Genomic DNA, 22,316 nt, shown 5'->3' with positions numbered 1-22,316 from the left:
TTGTAATTAAAGTTATAAAATAAACTTTTTTTATTTCAATTTCGACTTCTTAGTTGAAAACGGAATATTATATGTATAGTTGGTTGCCTATTTCTAAATTTAAAAAAATAATTTGTTTTAAAATATTGCTGTGATTTAAACCTGTATGTATGTATTGTATTATTGTATATAACAAATATAAATAAAATACATTTCTTGGTAACTCATTTTTATATGTAGTAATATCGATATAGTCCTTTGATCAAACATTCTGCGCATGCCCCCGTTATTATAACGTTCATAGGCCAATTGCAACAATTTTGTTGTTTTCAGAAGAAGTTCCAATTTTTCAATTTCAAAATGTCTTTTATTGTTAGTAGCGTTATGGATTGATTGTATTATACATAATTATGTAGTTAATTGTTTTAATTATTATTAGTTTTGAGAGTAAAGTTTATTCGAATATTTTACGTTTATTGCAAACTTTCGGGTATCTACCTTTTTGACTCGCCAAATTCGTGGAAAACCGGTAGTGAGTAAAAGTTGCTTCTAGCTTTATCAAGTGAAAATGGAAGATATCTTCGTAAAAGGTAAGAAAAGAAATGTTTTTCATAATCCTAAGTACCTATTTGCCTATCGGAAAATTATTTTTTCATATTTTGAAAGTTTGTATTTTTTCACAAATTAAAAAGAGAAAAAGATGTCATAGGATAATTTGGGACGAAGTTGGTTCTTTTTTTTTTTTAATGCATAGCAGCTTTGTTTATAATAATTAAGAAATGTAATTAGTGTCATTTGAAAGAACATACCTACTTTAAAGTTTAATTTGCCAAATTAGAAAAAGATTGCCTTTCAACCGAATCGTCCTCAAAGCTTCAAAATGTGGTCCTTTAAATGGGCAGACTCTGAAACTCGCGGTAGCGATAGAGTGGAAAGAAGCTGTTAACTGTTTTAATTAACTGATGTTAGCTGATTAAAGAATGTGCATTATTTAAATAAATAAATTGTTAAATAAACCATCTAATTTGTTTAAACAATTTTTTCAGTATTTTAACTTGCTTGAACTTAACTCCTGCTTGAACAAGGCTGACACAGTTGAAGATCGATGAGAATGGTTTATTATTTTTTTTGTGTCTATTCCAATTTTTCAGCTGACATTTTAGTCCACTTAGATATGGTGTTGATTCCAAATGGACAGTTTGTGAACCAAGATCCATCCTTCCAAATGGGGGTGAACGGTAAGAAAGAGTCTGTCTGATAAAATCTTTGGACCCCTTTTTTCCATTAATTTCAAAATTAATCTAACTGGGCATAAATTTTCGTTTGATGAATTTCTTACCAGCCATTTGCTGCTTGCCAAACTTTTAGAATCGTTTTGATTTGTTTTGGAAAAAATGTAGTACTTTTCATTCCCAGATCTCTACTTTCTTTTCTTCCTGCTGGTTTATAATCCACGTTTCACTAGCATACATCATTTTGGGACTGATTACTGTCTCGTAGATTCGTAGTTTAGCTGTTCTTGACACATTTTTTGCTTTCAGTAATGAATTTAGTGACCTTATCGCTCTGCTTCCCTTCATTAATCTTTTGTCTATCTCTTTTTCTTCTTTTCCCGTGTTCTTTTTTTTTTATTTCAAATTACATGTCTCGGCTGCTGTGGCCATTGACACGAGGAACTGTATTACAGAAAACAATTAAGTTATATTGATATCTAAAAAAAAAGAAAATAAAAAACTAGCGGATGATTACAAAATTGAAATATAGATAGGTGATACAATTACAACAGGTGATATAATTTACAGTTTTTAAGGAACTCTATCACATTAAACATATTGTTTTTGGATTTTAAGATATCACATAAACTTCCGTGGATACCATGTTTGATCCGTGCTGCTGCGTACTGGTTACATTCCACAAGTATATGGTGTACACTTAGACGGGAGTTGCAATATTGTCAGTTTGAAGGTTCTTTGGGAACCATCAGATATCCGTGGGTTAGCCGGGTGTGCCCAATTCTAAGCCTTTTAATGATGGTTTTCGATTTTCTTTCCGTAGTAAAAATTCTAGGTCCTAAAATGTTTGGTTGGATGGACTTTAGTTGGGTAGTGCACCTGTTCCATTGATTTTGCCACATTGAGGTAGATAACTTTTTAATTTCAATTATTATATCTTGAAACATTTGGACTTTTTCATCTGTAAGGTCAGAGTGACGTGCTTCATTTGCTGCGTGGTCAGCATTCTCATTTCCTTTAATACCAACATGTGAAGGATTTCATATCATTGAAACCGAAGTGTTTGATTTAGCAAGTGCTGTTCATCTTTCGTGGATCTCATTAACTAAAGGATTTGATGTGTAGATTATTCTAATCGAATTTATGGATGATAATGAATCTGTGCAGATTGCTAAGTTTTTGGTACCCTGCATTGGAACCTCTAGAGCTTTAAGTATAGCGTAAAGTTCTGCTGTGAATATACTGGTCATCTTGGGTAGTCTATACATTGCTAGTCTGTTATTTGTGGAAGTAACAGCACATCCGACACTTTCTTCGTCTTTAGATGCATCTGTGAATATTATGTTATCAAACTTGCCTCTATTAATTATGTCGTTAAAAGTTTGTTTCGTGAGTATCATGGAGGTTTCCATTTTCTTATATCTGCACAAATTTACGTTAGAGTCAGGTAATATTTTTAGCCAAGGTGGAGTATTGGGCTGAATAATGGGGGTGATAAGATTTAGGTCAAAATTTTCTAAGAGTGGCAATAGAAACTGTAGTGATGAATTGGCAGTAGCTCTACTGTGTGCTCCTGTTAATTGAAAATTTTTAATAAGTTGGAAAGATATATTATTTGGGTTTGCAGAGACCTTAGCAAAATAGGAGTTTAGTAGACGTTGTCTTCTAATATTTAGAGGGGGTTCACACGATTCGACATATATGCTTTCTGTAGGGCTTTCCCGTGTTCGTTATGGCCTAAGTATTCAAATTTTGACACTTTCAAAACTATAGACAGTTTCTTTTCATTTTGATATATTTGTTATGTCCCCTCTCATTTCCATATATTGCTTTTTGTTTGGTTTATTATTAATCCGTATCTTTTCGCTTCTTTTTCAAATTTATGGAAAACTTTTTCTAAATGTTTTTTGTTCTCGCGACTATTACCACATCATCCGCGTACGCTATGCACTGTTCTCTGCTATTGAAAATAGTCGTGTTTGTGCTCATATTTGATGTTCTTACGATTTGTTCTAATACTAGGTTGAATAATTTCGTTGATAGCGGATCTCCTTGTTTTAAACTTCTATTCACTGTAAACTGTCTTGAAAAGCTTCCTTCCATTATTACCCTATTTATCGTGTTCCTAAGCGTCATTATCACTAGCCTTATAAGCTTTTCTGTTATTTCTAATGTTCTCGTGGTCTCATACAGTATCGTTCGATTTAGAGAGTCAAATGCTTATTTAAAATCGATAAATAGCATATGTAATCCTAAGTTTTGTTCGTAGCTATTATTTTGTATTAATTTTAACACACTTATTTGATCAGTAGTTGTTCTTCCTGATCTAAAACCCTCCTGGTAATCTCCAATCACTTTCTTATTATATTTTATTAATCTTTTCCTAATAATTTTTGCAAGTATTTTATAGACTACTTCTAATTGTGCTATACCTCTATAGTTTGCGCACTCCGTTTTGTCTCCTTTTTTATAAAAAGGTAAAACAAGAGCGCTTTTCCATCGTTGCGGCATTTCTTCCTTTTGCCAAATTATTAGTGTCAAGTGAAATATCCTTTCCTTTAATCTTTCGCCACCTTCCTTAAAAATTTCAGCTGGGATACCACTTTCTCCTACACTTTTGTTATTTAGGTCTCTTATTATTTCTTCGACTTCATTCAAAGTTGGTTTCTCGCACGTCTCTTCTTCATCTTCTTCCAATTCTCATTTCCGTCAAGTTCCTCTTGTTGATCTGTATTTAATAGATCTTCGAAATATTCCGCTCATCTGTTTAATTTTTCTGTTGTTTCACCTAGAAGTAAGCCTTCTTTGTTTTTGCAATACCGGGGATTATTCTTTGTAGTTTCTCTGAATTTCTTAACTTCTTGGTAGAAATTTCTTAACTTCTATGTTTTTTAATTGCTTTTCTAGCTGTTCTTTTTTCTTTTTTCTGCAATTTTTTTTCACTTCACTTCTTCTTGCCATATAGTTTTCGATCACATTTTCGGTATTTTCTTTATCTCTTTGTAGTTTTGCCCTGTTTCTTCTTGCCAAAACATTCCTACATTCTTCATCGAACCAGTCTTGCCGTCCTTTTATATGATCTCTTCCTATACACTTTTCCGCTGCTTCCGACATGGCTGTCTGTATGGTCTGCCACTCTTCATCTATATCCTGTTTTTCGTATTTCTGTATATTCCCTATTAGGATGCAGATATTTAATTATCATATGAAAATCGACAGATTTATAATAATAATAGACGTCTGCCACCAGCCCATTGTAGTTCAATATACATGAAAATTGTATGGTAGCATCTAAAGGAGGATGATGTTCATTTACAGGAATTATGAATGTTCTTTTGAAAAACACTTTTTTAAAAATCACAAACACTCAAAATAAATTTGATGCTTTATTTGAATAAATGCTTTATTTATAATAATTCCACTTGCTGAATTTGCTGTTCTAATTCGTCGCAACTGATGTTCCAAGATTCCAGACGGTTCGGTGCTGATAGTGTAGCATTTGAAAATTCTTTGGATATGTATTGAAATCTCCTCGTATTTGTTAAAATATCAAAGAATAATCTTAGTGTATTTCTGTTCCCATTCGTACGTATTAAAACACCGAATTCTTCCAATTCATCTTAGCGTCGCCGAGTAAAATAAACCATTTTTAAAGTTGTAAATAAACCATATATTTCCTTGGTACATATTTCCATAAGGTACATAGGATGGGTATAGAGCTTAACAATGAATGTATATATACACTCCAGTTTGCTGATGACCAGGTAGTGCTAGCGACCGACAGGGAAGACATGCAGTACATGCGAAGAAAACTGATAGAAGAATATAACGACTGGGGAATGAATGTCAATACAACAAAAACCAAATATCTTTGTATTGGAAACGAGTCAGATAACATAGACCTCGAAAACGGACAACATATTTCCTGCTGTCAGAGCTATGACTACTTGGGTGTTGCCTTTGACAATACAGGAACTGATACACGGGAAATAGAAAAACGAATCACTCAAGCAAAGAAAGTCTTAGGATGTCTCAATGGTATACTGTGGAGTAAAGAGATAACGAAAGGAAGGAAATTTAAGAGAGACCATGATTAAAACTACTCTTCTTTATGGCGCTGAAACATGGAGAATTAGTGAAAAGAACAAAAAGCGAATAGAAGCAGTAGAAATGGATGCAATGAGAAGATCTTTAGGTATTTCCAGAGAAGACCGAATCATAAATAATGTAATAAAACAACGTATGGGAATAGAAGGAAATATAACTCAAGATATAGAGAAGATACAATTAAGGTGGTATGGGCATGTTCAACGGATGCCAACATCAAGACTCCCCAAAAAAGTAATAGAATGGCAACCGATAGGTCCACGGAAAAGAGGAAGACCCAGATTAGAATGGCAACACGCCGTAAACAAGTCCATGAGCGAAAGAAATTTAACAACAAACGACTGCGAAGATAGGAAGAGATGGTGTTTAGGTATCGGACAACGTCGAAAGACGTTCTAAACCGATATATATATATATATATATATATATATATATATATATATATATATATATATATATATATATATATATATATATATATAAATTTCCTTGATATTTTTCTTTGATCAAAACCGCTAACTATTCTGCGTTTCAAATAAATATTCCATTTTATACGTTTTGTTTATACCAAGACTGTGCGAATGAATTTTAAAGATAATTGTTCACTTTCGGTAAAGCCGGCCGCTGATTAAGGCGTGCTTAGTTTTGTTGGAGTCCGAATTTATTTTCAAATTCGTAATTTTTTTTCGTTTTCCTTTTCTTGTCATGGAAATGTAGTATGAAGTGACAGTAGCAGTTGGATGCCTGGTATTTAGCAGTTTTACAACAGTTTTTGAAGATGGCCTCATGTTGCCATTGTGCTGTGCCTGTTCCAGTCTTTGAAGGAGACGAGTTTTCAAGGTTTGTGTTCAGCCGGTGCTGACTTCCGCCTCATCTTCTTATCCCTGGTCGTCATCCCGGATCTGTCCCCAGTATAATTCCAGCATGATTCCAGTTCTCGACCCCAGACATGCAGAGTGAAATTTAGTGAAATTTAAGGTAACTTTTTGTGTTAAATTTTAAAGTCAAGATAGACATTTTTTTAAAAAAATAATAATTGCTTTCATTATTTAAAAAGATAATTTTTTATTTGCCACAGTTTATAGTCCAGTAACATTTGTAAGTTTTTGTAGCATCTCCCGAGTTTGTAAATGAACAGAACACATGTAAGTTTTTCTTTATTTTTCATTTTTGTAGTTACCTCAATCCAACCCACTTGCGATTCAACTTATCCACGACCCCACCTCTCCAAACAAACCCTGAGTGCCGGTTGCAAAAGTATCGATTATTTTGGTTGCCCTATCTCCACCCTCAGTCGTTTCTGTACCCAATTTTCTACCCCTTACAATAATACCCCATGTGGTAGGCAAAATATTTCGTTACAATAGCCGGTAACTTCTTATCGAATTCATGTGACCGAATATACTGAATTCTAGCGGTCATTGTACTATAACTCAGGAAATAGCACATCATTAGTGAAAGTAACAGGGGTCTTGGAGTTTTGCGACAAAACAAATCCAGATTAACTATATTATTAACTTTTGAAAAAAGTTTTGAAAAGAACACATTATGATGAAATCTGACTCCACATGCCTTTAAGCTTTCGTAATAAACCGTTTTTTTGCCCCTATTTATTAATAATCAATCATACAGTTGTCGCTAAAAACAATTTACCAACTTATTTCAAGTTTCCACATATGACACTGATTTAATGAAACATATAAATAACATACGACCGGCGAGACAACGCAACCTTGTCGGACAACCCTCTACAGGCGGCACTCATGAATATTCATGCTGAAATAGACAGTGACACGAGAGCCATTAAAAATGCATATCCATATCCTGCCGAGCACGTCTGGGGAAAAGCTTAGATGGGCCATACGGGGCTCGAAGTGCCCTTTAGATATGGAAAATATTCTCAAATAATAGGTCAGTGGTAACAGTGATGTGACAATCAAATTATTGACGCCCATTTTGAGCATGCGTTCCGACGGCGATCCCCCACCCGGTTTGCAACTCGGAAAATTCAAGCATCGCGCAACCCCCCAAAGCATTCGTTAAGCAGTTATACGTCGTGACGCCGACTTGCTGGAGCGTCTGTACCGTCGATCTTTTCCTTCGGGTATTATGTTTTCTAGGACTCTTGTATTTTTACGCTGAATATTTAATGCAGTAAGTGTTTTTACTATTCTTTTGTATCGTTTGCTATGCTTGGGGTGTATGAAACTTTGATTAGGCTGGGGGATGATTGGAAATTGTTATTTATTTTTACATGTGCTCAATATCTTAATAGGCTAGGTTAGAAAAATTATTGAGTGAATTAAACGTTTCATAGTTTGTGCTCTAGCCCAAAGGAATCATAATATAGAAAGATATTTGAAGATGAAGAAGTTTTCGATGTACCTATACTGTTAAAAAACAATATTTTTTATTTTGTTTATAAATAACTTGATTTTTATTAAGTAATAAATGAATTTGTATAAAGTGTTATAAATCATAAGAGATAGGAATGCCTGGTTTATAACTATTTGACAGTAAACATGATAGAACTACTAGAAACAGAAGGTTGTGTTGTTAATGCAGGTATATGTATCTGTAAAAAAATGTTAAGAAAGGTAAATAGATAGTAATTTTTGGAGGTTTACCAATAATAAAGGAGCACAATTTATTTACCACTCAAACGCTTCTAATTTTTCATGAATACGTCAGTTAAAGTTTAGAATTTCATTCCATATACAAAAATAGAGAAGATATAGCAACTCAACGAGATGATTATAACTTTTCAATTGTGCATTGTCACTTTTAAAAGATTTTATTCATATGGGTGAATGAATACTCTGATCTTCTCAATTTGTATATTTATTTCAGTCGAATGTTTCCATTGATCATGTAAAATCGTACTCAATTAACTTGCTGGTATGTGCTATCGGTTGTTCGTTAACAAATAGTTGTCAATTTTTATTTATAGCCATACATTCGGTTTTATTGATATCGTTAAAGACGAGACCGAATCTACTATTTTCTTCTGGTACTCTCGAGACAAACGCTTGCAAATCGTCCAAGCTACCTGCAAATGATGTCGTCAGTCTATCTTATACTATTCAGTAGTTCTATATATATATATATATATATATATATATATATATATATATATATATATTTATATATATATTTTTCAAATGATTTTTTCGACCGTACTGTTTTAAATATTGATTTAGAGTATCAGCAATCGGTCAGGAAATAAAACTCTATTTGTTCAGTCTCAATATTTCGTCACGATTTTGTGACTTCTTCAGGAGAAAACTGTAAATTTATTAGAATAATTAATGATTATATGTAAACAAAATGAATATTTTAATACTTACAACTATAAGAATGAAAATTTAAATTTTTCTGGCATATCTAAATAAATAAATATTGAGACTGAACAAATAGAGTTTTATTTCCTGACCGATTGCTGATACTCTAAATCAATATATATATATATATATATATATATATATATATATATATATATATATATATATATATATATATATATATATATATATATATATATATATATATATATATATATATATATATATATATATATATATATATACAGGGTGGTCCTTAAGTAATTGTACAAACGAAAACCGTAAATTCTACACTTTAAAATATTACGATTTAAGCCAAATTGCTTTAATAAAATGTTGATATTAAGAAAGATACAGGGTGTTAAAGTGCAAATTTAAAATTCTATTTTTCTCTATAACTTTCATGTTTGTAAAGATTTATGCATAAAAATTCACAACTGGGTACTTTTGAATATGAGAAATTATAATTTGATGCATACTTTGATGTAGCTAATAGAGGGCGCCACATATGCTACATATGTGGCATAAATTTGCACTTAACTTTTTTGCTGTTTGAGTAACCTTTATTTTTGATAAAAAATATGAAAGATACATTATTTTAACAAAAAAAAGGTATACTTCTTAATAACTTCAAAACTTAACAGTTTTCGTGATAATCGCATTTTACAAATCAGCTGCACAATTCTGATTTAAGGCAATTACTCCAAGCAACGAAGGAAAAATAGACAAAAACATTAATAAATCTAAATTTTGGTTTCAAATAATTTTAACTAAAGTCAATAGTTAACGAAATATTAACTAAAATAAATATATAAGCAGGATAATTAATAATAGGATTTGACAAAAACAGAATAATAGGGATTTTACATCAAACATTTTACGTTTTATGTTAAATTAAAGTCATAATCAAAACATTTTGTTTACAAACCAAATTAAGAAATAGTTAAACTAAATAACATAACTTTTTGTCAACGTAAATGTTCGATATGTCCATCATTTTCTTTAATACATTTGTCAATATATTACATAAAAGATCGTCTCATGTTAAATAGAATCATTGGTTCTAAAGAAACTGCTGCAGTATTTATTTCTTCTCATAGTTGGTTGCGAATGTTTATGGGATTCTTATAGACACGTCGTTTTAATACGCCCCATACACCAAAATCAAGCGGATTAAATTCTGGGCTACGTGGTGGCTATAATGTATAATGGATGAATATATTCTTTTGGATTCATATCCAAACCTTATGGTATATTAGGGAACTACATCTTATTTGTGGCAGAGGTTAAACTGTGATGTATTTGATTCATTGGTTACTTATATAAACACGGAATAACCTATAGATGTCATTACTTATTTATATGATTACGTTACAGATTACGAGTAACTATAATTACATCTCGAACAAATGATCTATTATGATTAACTAACTAACTAATATTATGCTAAACTAAATTACCTGTGTGTTTATTATATTTATAACAATATCGGTTATTAGGCCAACGATGATGTTTTTGTAAAAATGCTGAGTCTTTAAGGTTAGATTGATAGCAAAAGTATTATGAAACAAGACACATATGTGTTATTCAATACCTGGGCTTTAGTTTCTAATTGTCCTAATAAAAATGGTTAAATAATTTACGTAATGAATGATAAGTATTCTTTTGGGATTTTTTATAAATTAAATAATTATATAATATAATTATAAATAATTGTATCAATATCTCACCACATTGCAAAGAATTTGACTGCCACGATAAATCCAACGTTCAGAACAGTTATATTTAAGTATGTTCTCACTGCCTTCTCTCTAGAATGTGGTAGTGTACCATCTTACATAAATCACATATTTTGGGTTTTCAGCATTTTACAATGGGGAAAAAGTAATACAACTCCAGTAGGTATAGAAACTTAAGAAGCGATTTAAAAGGGAAACTGTAAACATGATGACGGCCAACGTCTGAATACGGACACGGCACCTAAAGAAGAAGATAAAGAATATTTTCATAAGACATTTAGCAGCCATAACAAAAATTTTGTAATGTAACATTATCATCTTTGAGTTGTTGTAATAAGAATAAACTGTGAATTATGCTTATCTACAGGTATTCAGTGCTTCACCGCACAAATATTACAACTAAGAATTATTATGCAGCTGACTTATAAAATGCGAATATCTCGAAAACGGTTAAATTTTGAGGTTATCAACAAGTATACCTTTTTCTTGTAAAAATAATGTATCTTTAATATTTTTTAACACAATTAGAGCTAACTTTAAGAGCAAAAAAGTTAAGCTCAAATCTATGCCACACATGTGGCATATGTGGCGCCCTCTATCAGTTACAGTAAAGTTTGTATAAAATTATAATTTTTCCTGTTTTAAAGCATTCAATTATAAATTTTTGTCCAAAAATATGTACAAACGTTAAAGTTATAGCGAAAAATAGAATTTTAAATTTCCACTTTAACACCCTGTATCTTTCTTAATATCAACATTTTATTAAAGCAAGTTGGCTTAAATCGTAATATTTTAAAATGTAGAGTTTACGGTTTTCGTTTGTACAATTACTTAAGGACCACCCTGTATATATAATGTAATACATAAACAATTATTTATTTTATGTAATAAAGTAAACAATATATTGTAGTTTTTAAATTAAGTTTAATTAAAATCATTGACAAAAATGTGTCTACAGGGTGAACTACAAAACAAAATTACGATTTTCTCAATTTTTTTAAAAGCATCACCCTATATTTTATTTTTTTAAAATACTGTATTTATGATACTCTGTCATTTTTATATAGCATTCTCTATACCTAAACTCATTATTTTCCGAGATATTTTTACTAACTAACAAAAAATATAAACCATAGTAATATGTAATGAATGTAACAATTATTGTGATATTAAGGAAATGAGTCTAAAGTAAATGTTCAAAATGTCCACCTTCAACGTCTATACAAGTTTCTAACCGATATTCAAATAACCGAGCCACATTGTAAGTCAATTTTGTTAAAAGTTTCTGTTATTCTATTTCATATCATTTCATTTCATATCATATCATCTGGCGTTGTTGGAGACTTCTGGCATACAAGCTCTTTTATATAGCCACACACGAAAAAATCAATTGTGGAGAATTCCAGTGATCGCAGTGGCCAAACAGTTGGTCCTCCTCTACCTATCCACCTCTCAGGAAAGTTATTATTTAGATGATTGTGAGTAGGAGCAGTGTGGTGAACTGGAGCACCGTCGTGTAAAAACCATATTCGTTGTCGAATATTAAGCAGTACATTTTGCAGTAGTATTGGCAAATGATATTTAGAGAATCCAGATATATGACACCATTCACACGACCGTCAAAAAAATGTGGGCCAATTACATAATCGACAACAATACCACCCCAAACATTTATAGACCACTTAGTTTGACTATAAGTTTTAACAAAATAGGGATTGTTTGATGCATAGTAATGAAAATTATGCCGATTCACCGTTCCATTTTTGTGAAATGTAGACTCATCTCCAAAAAGCACATAATCGAAAAAAATTTGTCTCTTTGCACTTGATGTTGAGACCATTGATTAATGTTGTCGTAAAATTTCATGAGTGCTGATGTGGGGAACTTCAGTAGTAGCTATCAGTACATCTTTTTCCTTTTCTTCACTTAGAACAGTTTTGGTTCTATCATATTTTTAATATACAACGGACCCAGTGCGAACAAAACAATCCATTAATTTTTCAAAAGCTTTTGCGTTTTTCTTCCTCCGTTCAGGATATCGCTCGGTATATATTCTGGATGCAAGTAAGCAATTTCTCGAACTTTCTCCTACTACCCAGATCATATCTCTTAACTCTTCTATAGAAAAATTCATTTTTAACAATAAAGCCAAGCCACACAGACCGATTAAAAAGGTAATAATATGAAAACTGTCATTTTAATACCGTTTACGGTTTAATAAAATGAAAACTGTCATTTTTTCAAAGCCTACGATTTTACCTTTGTAACTGACACAAATGGCCTTTTAGTTATTATTAATTGCGTATCACAATCGGCAGTTAGGAATATTTTATTCTAATACTAACCATATTGCACTCTCGATGTCGGTGTAATTTACACTGTGTAAATTTTTACTATAGACCCCAGTGTGTCTTTTTTTGCTTGTTTCCCTCATTTTCGAAGTAGTGTTGATAAGTTGGGTTCGCGTTTTGTCCTTTTTGTTCATTACAATATTATATTTATTTTTACAACCATGGGTTCGAAGAAGATGATATCTATTGAACTAAAACGTGAAATCATTGAAAAACATGAGCAAGGTGTACGAGTAACTGACTTGGCGAGGATGTACGGGCGTACCACATCAATGATATGTACTGTACTTAAACTGAAGGAGGTAATAAATGGTATATTGCCAGCTAAGGGCGTTACAATAATTTCTAAGCTTTGGACTTCTCTCCATGAAAAGATGGAGAAACTACTCATGGTGTGGGTGACAGAGAAGCAGCTTCAAGGAGAAACCTTAACACAAAGCCTCACATGCGAGAAGGCAGGAGCGATTTACGAAGATTTGCTGAAGCAGATCCCACACATTTCCACAAATGAGGAATCGGAAGACTCACTTAAAGCCAGTCGGTGCTGTTTTGACAACTTTAGAAAACGGACCGGCATTCACTCCGTCGTCAGGTATAGTGAGGCAGCAAGTTCGGATGTGAAAGCAGATGAGGTTTACATCAAAACGTTTTCCGAACTGATAGAAGCCAAAGGATACATCCCCCAGCAAGTCTTCGACTGTGACGAGACAGGGCTTTTCTGGAAAAAGATGCCGAATAGGACTTACATAACGGCAGAGGAGCAGACGATGCCAGGTAAGAAACCTATGAAAGATAGATTAACTCTACTACTTTGCGCCAATGCGAGTGGCGACTGTAAAATCAAACCTTTTCTATTGTAGTATTTAGAAAATCCCAGAACCGTTAAGTCATAAGATTTTAAAAGAAAAACTGCCAGTTATGTGGAGGGTAAATCCAAAGGCGTGGGTCACCAGGGAATTGTTTGTGGAGTGGATAAACCTGGTGTTTGCCCTTTCTGTTAAAAAATATCTACAGCGAAACAACCTACACATGTAAATCCTTCTTGTTCTCGATAATGCCCCTTCTCACCCACCAAACAGTGACGGAGAACACAAACCTTACCCTTCGAGAGTTCTGGAAGGACCACTTTAACATAATTATATGTCTAAGAAGTATTGAGCAGGCCTGGCTAGGTGTTACAACAAGAACCTTAACCTCTGAATGGAAGAAGCTGTGGCCTGAGGCTGTAGATGAAAGGGCCTACGAAGGACTGGAACCCGAAGTGTCAGTGGTAGATGAGATTGTTTCTCTTGGAAAATCCATGGGTCTGGTGGATAAAAGAGATGTGAACGAACTTGTCGAGAAACAGTCTCAGAAGCTGACAGCCGAGGAGTTAGACGAACTAAATTCGCAGCAGCATACGGTGGTTCAACGAAAAATTAGTTTTGAAGAGGAGTCAGAATTGGATGACGTTGTCTCTACAAGAGATGTAAAGGAGATCCTGGGAATGTGGGAGAAAGTTGCAGAGTTCGTGGATAAAATTTACCCCGAAAAAGTTACAACTGGTCGTGCATCGGTGTTGTTCAACGAAACTTGTCTAACCCATTTCCGCAATATTTTGAAAGGGAGGAAGAAACAAGCTTTTTTTAAACGATCTGCAGATGATAATGAGCAAAGTGTGACGAAAAAAGCGAAGACCACTGACGAAAATTAAGCGCTTCCGTAAGCACTTCACTTTTTCTTATGTTTTTACAGAAGATGTATGTATGTATTTTTTGTTACTTATAAATAAACGTTTCTTCTTTTAAATACATTTTTTTTTTATTTAAAAACACTTAACAAAAACAACCAACGTGTTTTTTGGGGACTGGAACGAATGACATTTCAGTTAATTTCAATGGGGAAAATTGCTTTGACATACGAGCAATTTGACATACGAGCAAGATTATGGAACGAATTACACTCGTATGTCGAGGTACTAATCTATACTTATTTCTAATTACAAAAATTGAATGTTTTTTCTGAAATTCGAAGAAAACTTAAAATATCTCGGCAAATAATGAGTTAAGGTATAGGGACTACTATATAAAAATCAAAGAGTATCATAAATACAATATTTCTAAAAAATAAAATATAGGGTGAGTGGAAAATTGAGAAAATCGTAATTTTGTTTTGTAGTTCACCCTGTATACAAATTTTTGTCAATGATTTCAATTAAACTTAGTTTAAAAACTAAAATATATTGTTTACTTTATTATATGAAATAATTAATTGTTTATGTATTACTTCTTTATATACCTACATGGTGTTGATTTCATAGAAATTTCGAAATAAAAATGGTCATAACTTGTTAAATACTCTGTATAGTATTACAAAACTCAATACTATAAGAACAAGAATTATAAGAAATATACAAATTTTAAATAATATATAAGGTGTCCGTTTAACAAATTGTGTGTTTGCCATACCATGTAGTTATTAATTACCCTGTAGAATTCCACATATTTTTCAAGTAACGAGAATATCGTTGCCTACATTTTTTCTAAGTAAGTTTTTGGATATTCTATACCATAATGGAATTATCGATCGATGTCGCACTAAAAACTCACCCTGTATATACTTAATGATTTTTTTATATCGGTCATCAATTCTATTGTTGTTTAAGGCGTTAAAGATGCTCTAAATTTCTATGGAGTCAAATGCCTTCTCCTAATCTACCATAGCTCTCCAAAGTGTTATATTATATTTGTTTGATTTTTCAATTGGTGTTCTTATTACATGTATCTGATGAAAACATATGCCTTTGGATTCCGAATATCATCACCATCATAATTGACTCGACAATCCTTTTGGCCTGCTCACAGAGAAGTCGCCACGTAAATCGATTCTTAGCAACTACTATGAAAAAAAAAAAAGTAGAAAGAAGAAAACTGATGGGAAGAGGATACAAGTCTTTGGACTCTGAATAGATCGCAAATATTAAATATCCAGTGGGTTACAACGATTACAAACGTAGAACGACTAAGGCGAAAAAAGAAAAAAAGGAAAAACTAACTATCTTTTAAAAAATAAACGTCCTAACAAAAAAAAAAACATTTTGATTGAAGTGCAAATATCAATTTGCACTTATCAAGATCTATTTGGTATCAATATCCACACTTCCAATTTTACATATCTACCTTCAATTTATTTATAAATATTTTCTATCAAAATATTTACCATATTAATATTTTCATTCGAATATATTCAACGCACATACTAGAGTTTTAACGATGTTAAGGTCTATCAAAATTTTAACGATGTTTTCTCGTTTACGCACTTCTCTATTACGCGGTTAATAATCACATAAATGATGTAGGTTGTGAGGTGAATCCCCCACTTGATTAGATTTATTCATTTACATACCCCAGCCAGTTCCATCTCGTGTTCTGCTCATGATTTTATAATATACACATTGTAGTTTGATTGGGGATGAAACAAAACAGAATTGAGCTAGATTTACAGACGATTTTATTTATTTATTTATTTGCGGCATTACTACTCACCACTGCAAATTTTACAAAGTTGCAACACCAATGATTTATAGTAAAAAACTTCAACAGTTGAAAAAAAGGCACAGTTTTGGCACATTCTGTTGTTATCTGTCAAGTTTTGACGATTGAGTCAAAAAGATCCACTATTTTTAACTTAATTATGTAGCATGCTTATGCATTAATGGCTGCAGCAGCATCCTGTAAACCATTTTAAACCCATTCAGCAGCTCTGTATTACTGTAAAGATACTTTAAAGGGTCTTGAAATTCAAAAAACTGTAATTACTATGATGAGTCTAATAATGTTTCAAAAGATTTCCGCAGTTAGTACAATTAAACCTAGAGCTAAGATTAATAATATTATGAAAATTAATATTAAACTCACCAGTCTTCCGAGTTGAACAGGGTTGATTTTCATTGTGCCGAGCTTTCCTCTCTGATGTCTTCTTCAGGTCTTCCGAGGTCTCAGTCTGCCGAGGACTCAGACACTATTACACTGATCAATAATCACTTGACATCACAGTAGTAGTGACGTGAAAAGTTTTGTTTTCGGGTACATGATATAATATTTTAACTGGACTATACTAAATAAAATTTGAATAATAGGGACTTATCGATATTATACCAAGCCGTAGCACGTTTTCTAGACGTGACGGACATACCATAGTCAGATCAAACGAAAATACATCAAAAACAAAATGCAAGGCAGGACTAATAAAATTTTTTCTATTTTGGAGTTATCATGTCTCTCCCAAACACGACAGAATTATTCTGTAGACAAGAGCTATAGAGATGTATATGATAGAACTGAAGGAAGGAAATTTCATTCATGGTTATTTTGAACAATAAAGACCACACGGAATCCCACTGTCTTATCCCATTCCAGCTTCAATTGGATCAGTTAGTTCTTCTTTTACTTATACTTTTATTGTGTTATTCTGGTACCTAGATATATTCGATCGTTTTGATTATTCCTAGAGGTATCTCTCTTTTGCGTACAATAAGTGGATAACGTCCTTTATTTTGGCCCAGCCAAATGACTTCTTAAGGTCAACGAATCATAAATATACCTATTTGCTGTATTCTACTGATTTCTCTTGCTTTTGCCTCATTATAAATATAACTTTGGTGCATAATCTTCCCATCCTAAAACCTTGTTGTTCTCCTGTTAGTGGTATAATTTCATTAAGTTTATTTGTTGTTAATTTTAGTGTTGTGATTAATAGGTTAATTTTTCTGTAGTTCTTAAATAAAAATTTTTGGTTGAATGAATAAATTTTCATAAACAGATAGTGGCACACTGTTAAGAAAGAAAACTAAACCTTTCGGGTTACAGTGTAAAAATGTTTACCAGGCAAACAAAACGTTATTTGGAATAATAGTTCAGATTTTACTGATACATCAATAATTAAACAGCGTGTAATATAATAAATGGGACTAATATAACCCCAAAAACATTAAAACCAATTCAATTATGTATTAAAGTAGAAAACAAGTTTAGTAATAAACACTTAAGGCTACATCATTGGTAATAGCAGACAAATGAAAGCATTGTAAAATATTAGTGACTCCTTCCACTCAATTTTACGTCGACAATTCAACTTTAGCTGCAAATTAGTACGACTCTGGTACGATTAAATCATAAACAGAACAAGTAGCTAATAAATCCTAAGTATCTACTCAATTCCTGCCTTGTTTTATATATTCCACTATAATTTTCCACCCTTTACTGCCACAGCCCTGAGCATTTTTTCCGGTTATGTCCTGTTTGGATTCGAGTTTCACTACATTAAACCATTATATTGCTTCTCTATTTGACCCTTGTCAATTAAATATTATTTATTCCTCGTGGAATTGTCGTGGAGAAGTATTTGTCGTTATTCGTTTATTAAAGTTCACGGGAAAATGTCGATATAATTCGTTTTTGTACGAGGGAGTTCCAAGGTAGTGTAGTGGTTCTTGAAACAAATTGTTTTCTATTAGATTGGTTTTTGAGCCAGTGTTTTAACAACATAAAAGCATAATAAATATTATTATTTGTGTTATTTCGTTAGGTAATCTGAAAATCTATTCTTTTCTATCATTTTTTTATTGAAATTAACTGTCCTGACAGTTAGGACCATTGAAACGGGTAAAACGTCTGTTATATTACATTTAAATTAAATACTTTTAAGTTCTACTGCCAGATGCCAGAGAGATAAAGTAATGCCGTAATTTGCCCAATACATAAGACAGGTGACACAACCATTTGTGAAAATTACAGAGGGATAGCGCTACTGGATGTTATGTACAAAATATTAGCAAAGACCATACGTAATAGATTGAAAAAATACGACAATGGCATAGTAAGCAAGGAGGGTTTAGAACAGGAAGATCCACAGTGAATCAAATATTTACCTTAAAATTGATACAAAATAACAGTTACGAACAAAACCTAGGACTCCACATGCTCTTCATTGATGTTAAACAGGCGTATGACTCTATCGATCGGGAAAAGTTGTATAAAGCTCTACAAAATTTAGGAATATCAAAAAAGTTGATAAAATTATTGAAAATGTCGCTAACAAATACAAAAGCAATAGAGTGGTTATTGAAGGAAGTATGTCAAATCTGTTTTCGGTTACAAGAGGATTAAGACAAGGGGAACCACTTTCTACTGAGCTTTTTAACTTTGTCTTGGAGGCAATAATGAGAGAAAGTAAGATCCAAACTACGAGTACCATTTTCCACTACAGTAACAGCAATGTATAGCGTACGCAGATGATGCAGTCCTCTTAACAAGAACTAAAAAAGAACTTGAACATATGTTTAAGAACTTTGAAGATGAATACAGAAAATGGCTGACTACAATCAACGATGAATTTATAAAGAATACAGAGAAAAAGATAGAAAAGTGAAAAAACAAATAACACAATAAGAGAATGAAGAATAGGAAAGAACCTGCCTAAATATTGAAACATACATAGGAGGTACAAGAACTTCGAAGTCATGGAAAATACTGAGAGGATTGAAACAAAACTCAAAAGAAACAATTAAATCGAGAAATATGCAGGACAAAGAATGGAAGGACTATTACAAAGAACTGTTAACAGAACAAAGATCACAATTTATTGGAAAAGAAAACAGGCGAAGACGAAGCAGATCCACACAACAAGAACTAAAAATAACAGATAGGGAAATGAGAAAGGCCATAACAACAATCAAAAATAAGAAAGCACTAGGACCCGGAGGCATCTCACCTGAGCTTATAAAGTACGGCTCAAAAAAATTACACCGGATGATGATTTCAGAAAGCCATATGTGAAGAACAGCTCCCAAAGGAATGGATGGAGGCATATCTATATTTAACTAAGGAGATAGAAAACGATGCGAAAGCTGCAGAGGAATAAGCGTAATATCATCAATAGGAAGATTATATGGGAACATACTGCGAGAAAAGATAGAGCAAGCGGTAAAAGGCAAAATCGGGGAGGATCAGTCAGGCTTCACGACAGGAAGATCATGCATAGACCACATATACACACTGAAACAACTGTTTGAAAAGAAAAAACCAAAAAATAGAGATATACATTTGGCATTTGTAGACCTGAGAAAGACGTATGACTCTGTACCAAGGTCAGAACTATGGGAGGCAATGTACAAATTAGAAATACAGACGGAACTCATAGAAGCTACAAAAGCTCTGTATAAAGAAAATAAAGTGTCCATTAAAATGGAAACAAGAATCATAGGAGACTTCACCACATCAAAAGGGCTCCTGCAGGGTTGTTCTTTAAGACAAAAACGCAGATTTATAAAACATTAGTGCGAAGTATTACAACATAACGGACTGAAAATTGCATTATAAACAAGAAAAACAGCAGTAAGATAGTAGCAACAGAGATGGAATGCCTGCGAAGATACTGCAGAGTAACAAGAATAGATAGGAGAACTAATGACGAAATAAAGCAAAGAACATCAATAGAAACAGACATACTAACATATATAGAACAAAAAAGACTAAAGTGGTATGAACATGTAAGAAGAATTAACGACAGCAGATGGATAAAGAGAATAACCGAATGGAGCCCCATAGGAAGGAGGAAAAGAGGACGATCCCAAAATTCCTGGAGGAACGAAGTAGACGACGCCATGAGTAAGAGAGGTCTAAACGATGGAGAATGGGACAACAGAGAGAGATGGAAACGGTTGAGTTTCTCCATCTTTTGAGGCGTCGGTGTAAAGAATTTGCTTGTATTCTTCTTTTTTACGTCTATATTTGTTAACAAAGGTTTTACTAATTGTGAAAGAGGGTACAAAAATCTGTCTCTATTTTCAGGAACTTAATGGATAATATTGATTAGTTTCATTACTGAATTTTTTGGATTGGTGGAAACTCTAGTGAAATAAGAAGAGAGCCGAAGCTGACGTCGTATCAAAAGGGGAGGTTTCATTCTTCTGTTGATTCAAGCTAGTTTTATTCTTCTGTTGATTTCTGGAAGTAAGGAGCCAGATGTATTAATATTGTCCCAGTTATACATACTCATCTACTGTCTCAAGTGCAGTGTTGTTTATTATTACATCTTGGATATCCACTAGCTCGTTGTACGTGGTTTTTGTTGTACTGCATTTAGGTCGATTATAAGTTTTTGTAGTTCTGCCGGATTATTAGCAATCAGAACGATGTCTGCAAATCTTAAATGACTAAGGTATTCTGCATTAATTGATGAAGAACTTTGGTGATATTGCGTCTCCTTATCGGACGCCTCTGGTAGTGGGAAATTCTGGAGTGTTTTCATAAATTTTTAACTTAGCTTTTGCTTGTCTGTATATATTTGCTAAAGTTTCTATGTACGGTTTGTCTATGCCGTGGTTGGTCAAAGCTTGTATTAATGCCTTGGGATATATAGTATCAAAAGACTTCTTGAAATCTATGAAGATAAATGCTGTATTTGTACGGTATTTGTATGCGGTTTTTTATGTTCTTTAGCTCTACTCCACTTCCAACGGGTTTGTTAATATGTTGTTGATAATTTTTATGAATATCTTGTATATGTCTGTAGTTTTTGATATCCTCTTTGCTACCTTTCTTATGAATGAGAATTATGTTTTCTGTATTCCAGTGGTCTTGTATGTATCTTGATCTTAGACAGTTCGTAAGTATGCATGCCCAGATTTTCCAGGTGTTATTGCCAGCGTATTTAAACAGTTCCCACTATTATACCAGTCTTAAAGTGTGTCAGGGGCTTTAGAATTTAGTCACTAGTTATATTATTTCATTTATGTTTGTAATTCTAGTTAAATTTCCTTGCAAATCTCGTATATTTTAATTCAAAAAATTATTAACAAAAATGTTTTAAAATTTATATATATGGATGATTACTTTTAGAAAGTTTCCATTTTTAGGTAAAAGTTTAAGTAGAACATAGTTTTGACTACATTTCTTATCGTGGAGGTTGTTTAACTTTTAAATAAAAACTAAAGATTAGTTTTCAAACTTCATTATTAGCATTTGGTCTACGTAGCGTACATTATAAATACATGTTTTAATAACAAAACCAACAACTCAGAAAATCTTCTTTAGAAGTTCGAGACGTTAATAAAAGTCTAGTAACAACTTTTTAAACTTTAGGAATTTTAATAAAACTTAAAATAATTTTAATATATATATATATATATATATATATATATATATATATATATATATATGAAAATTACTAATTTTTCGGAAAGAACTGCGTTGAGAATTTAATACTCGACATTTCGGGGATGCCATTAACAAGAGGGATATGGTTCCGTTCGAGTTCGGGGTCTCAATCTGCCTACTTTCCTCACTCGTAACGTATCAGTATCTTGTTCTCCAGATATACGGGGAGAAGCGTCAAACGGCACTGAGGGCTCAATCTGCCTACTCCCCATTGTCGAGTGACCACCGGTTTTACCTTGTGTAAGTAGGATGTCACTGACAAGATCAGTAGAACTGTTAACCCTCTAAACATCAAAACCATTTTTACTACTCATTATCCAGGAGTTGTCCAATCTCGTTAGATCCGTAAAAGACCAAATCCCCAATGAAG

At 32.7% G+C, this 22,316-nt stretch overlaps 1 protein-coding gene across 2 annotated transcripts in view; it reads left to right on the top strand.

Annotated features, from left to right (window-relative positions):
* Positions 1-7,374: 7,374 nt before the first annotated feature.
* LOC140440375 (follistatin-related protein 5-like) overlaps positions 7,375-22,316 on the top strand; it is a 389,054-nt gene continuing 374,112 nt past the window's right edge. For both annotated transcript variants that reach the window (XM_072530840.1, XM_072530839.1), the window contains exon 1: positions 7,375-7,472. The gene's annotated coding sequence lies outside the window, so the exon portion shown is untranslated. The remainder of the gene's footprint in view (positions 7,473-22,316) is intronic.

This window comes from Diabrotica undecimpunctata, chromosome 4, assembly GCF_040954645.1.
Source record: "Diabrotica undecimpunctata isolate CICGRU chromosome 4, icDiaUnde3, whole genome shotgun sequence".
Taxonomy (NCBI): domain Eukaryota; kingdom Metazoa; phylum Arthropoda; class Insecta; order Coleoptera; family Chrysomelidae; genus Diabrotica; species Diabrotica undecimpunctata.
Note: the sequence above shows the minus strand (reverse complement) of the source record. Positions and strands in the feature narration are given on the sequence as shown.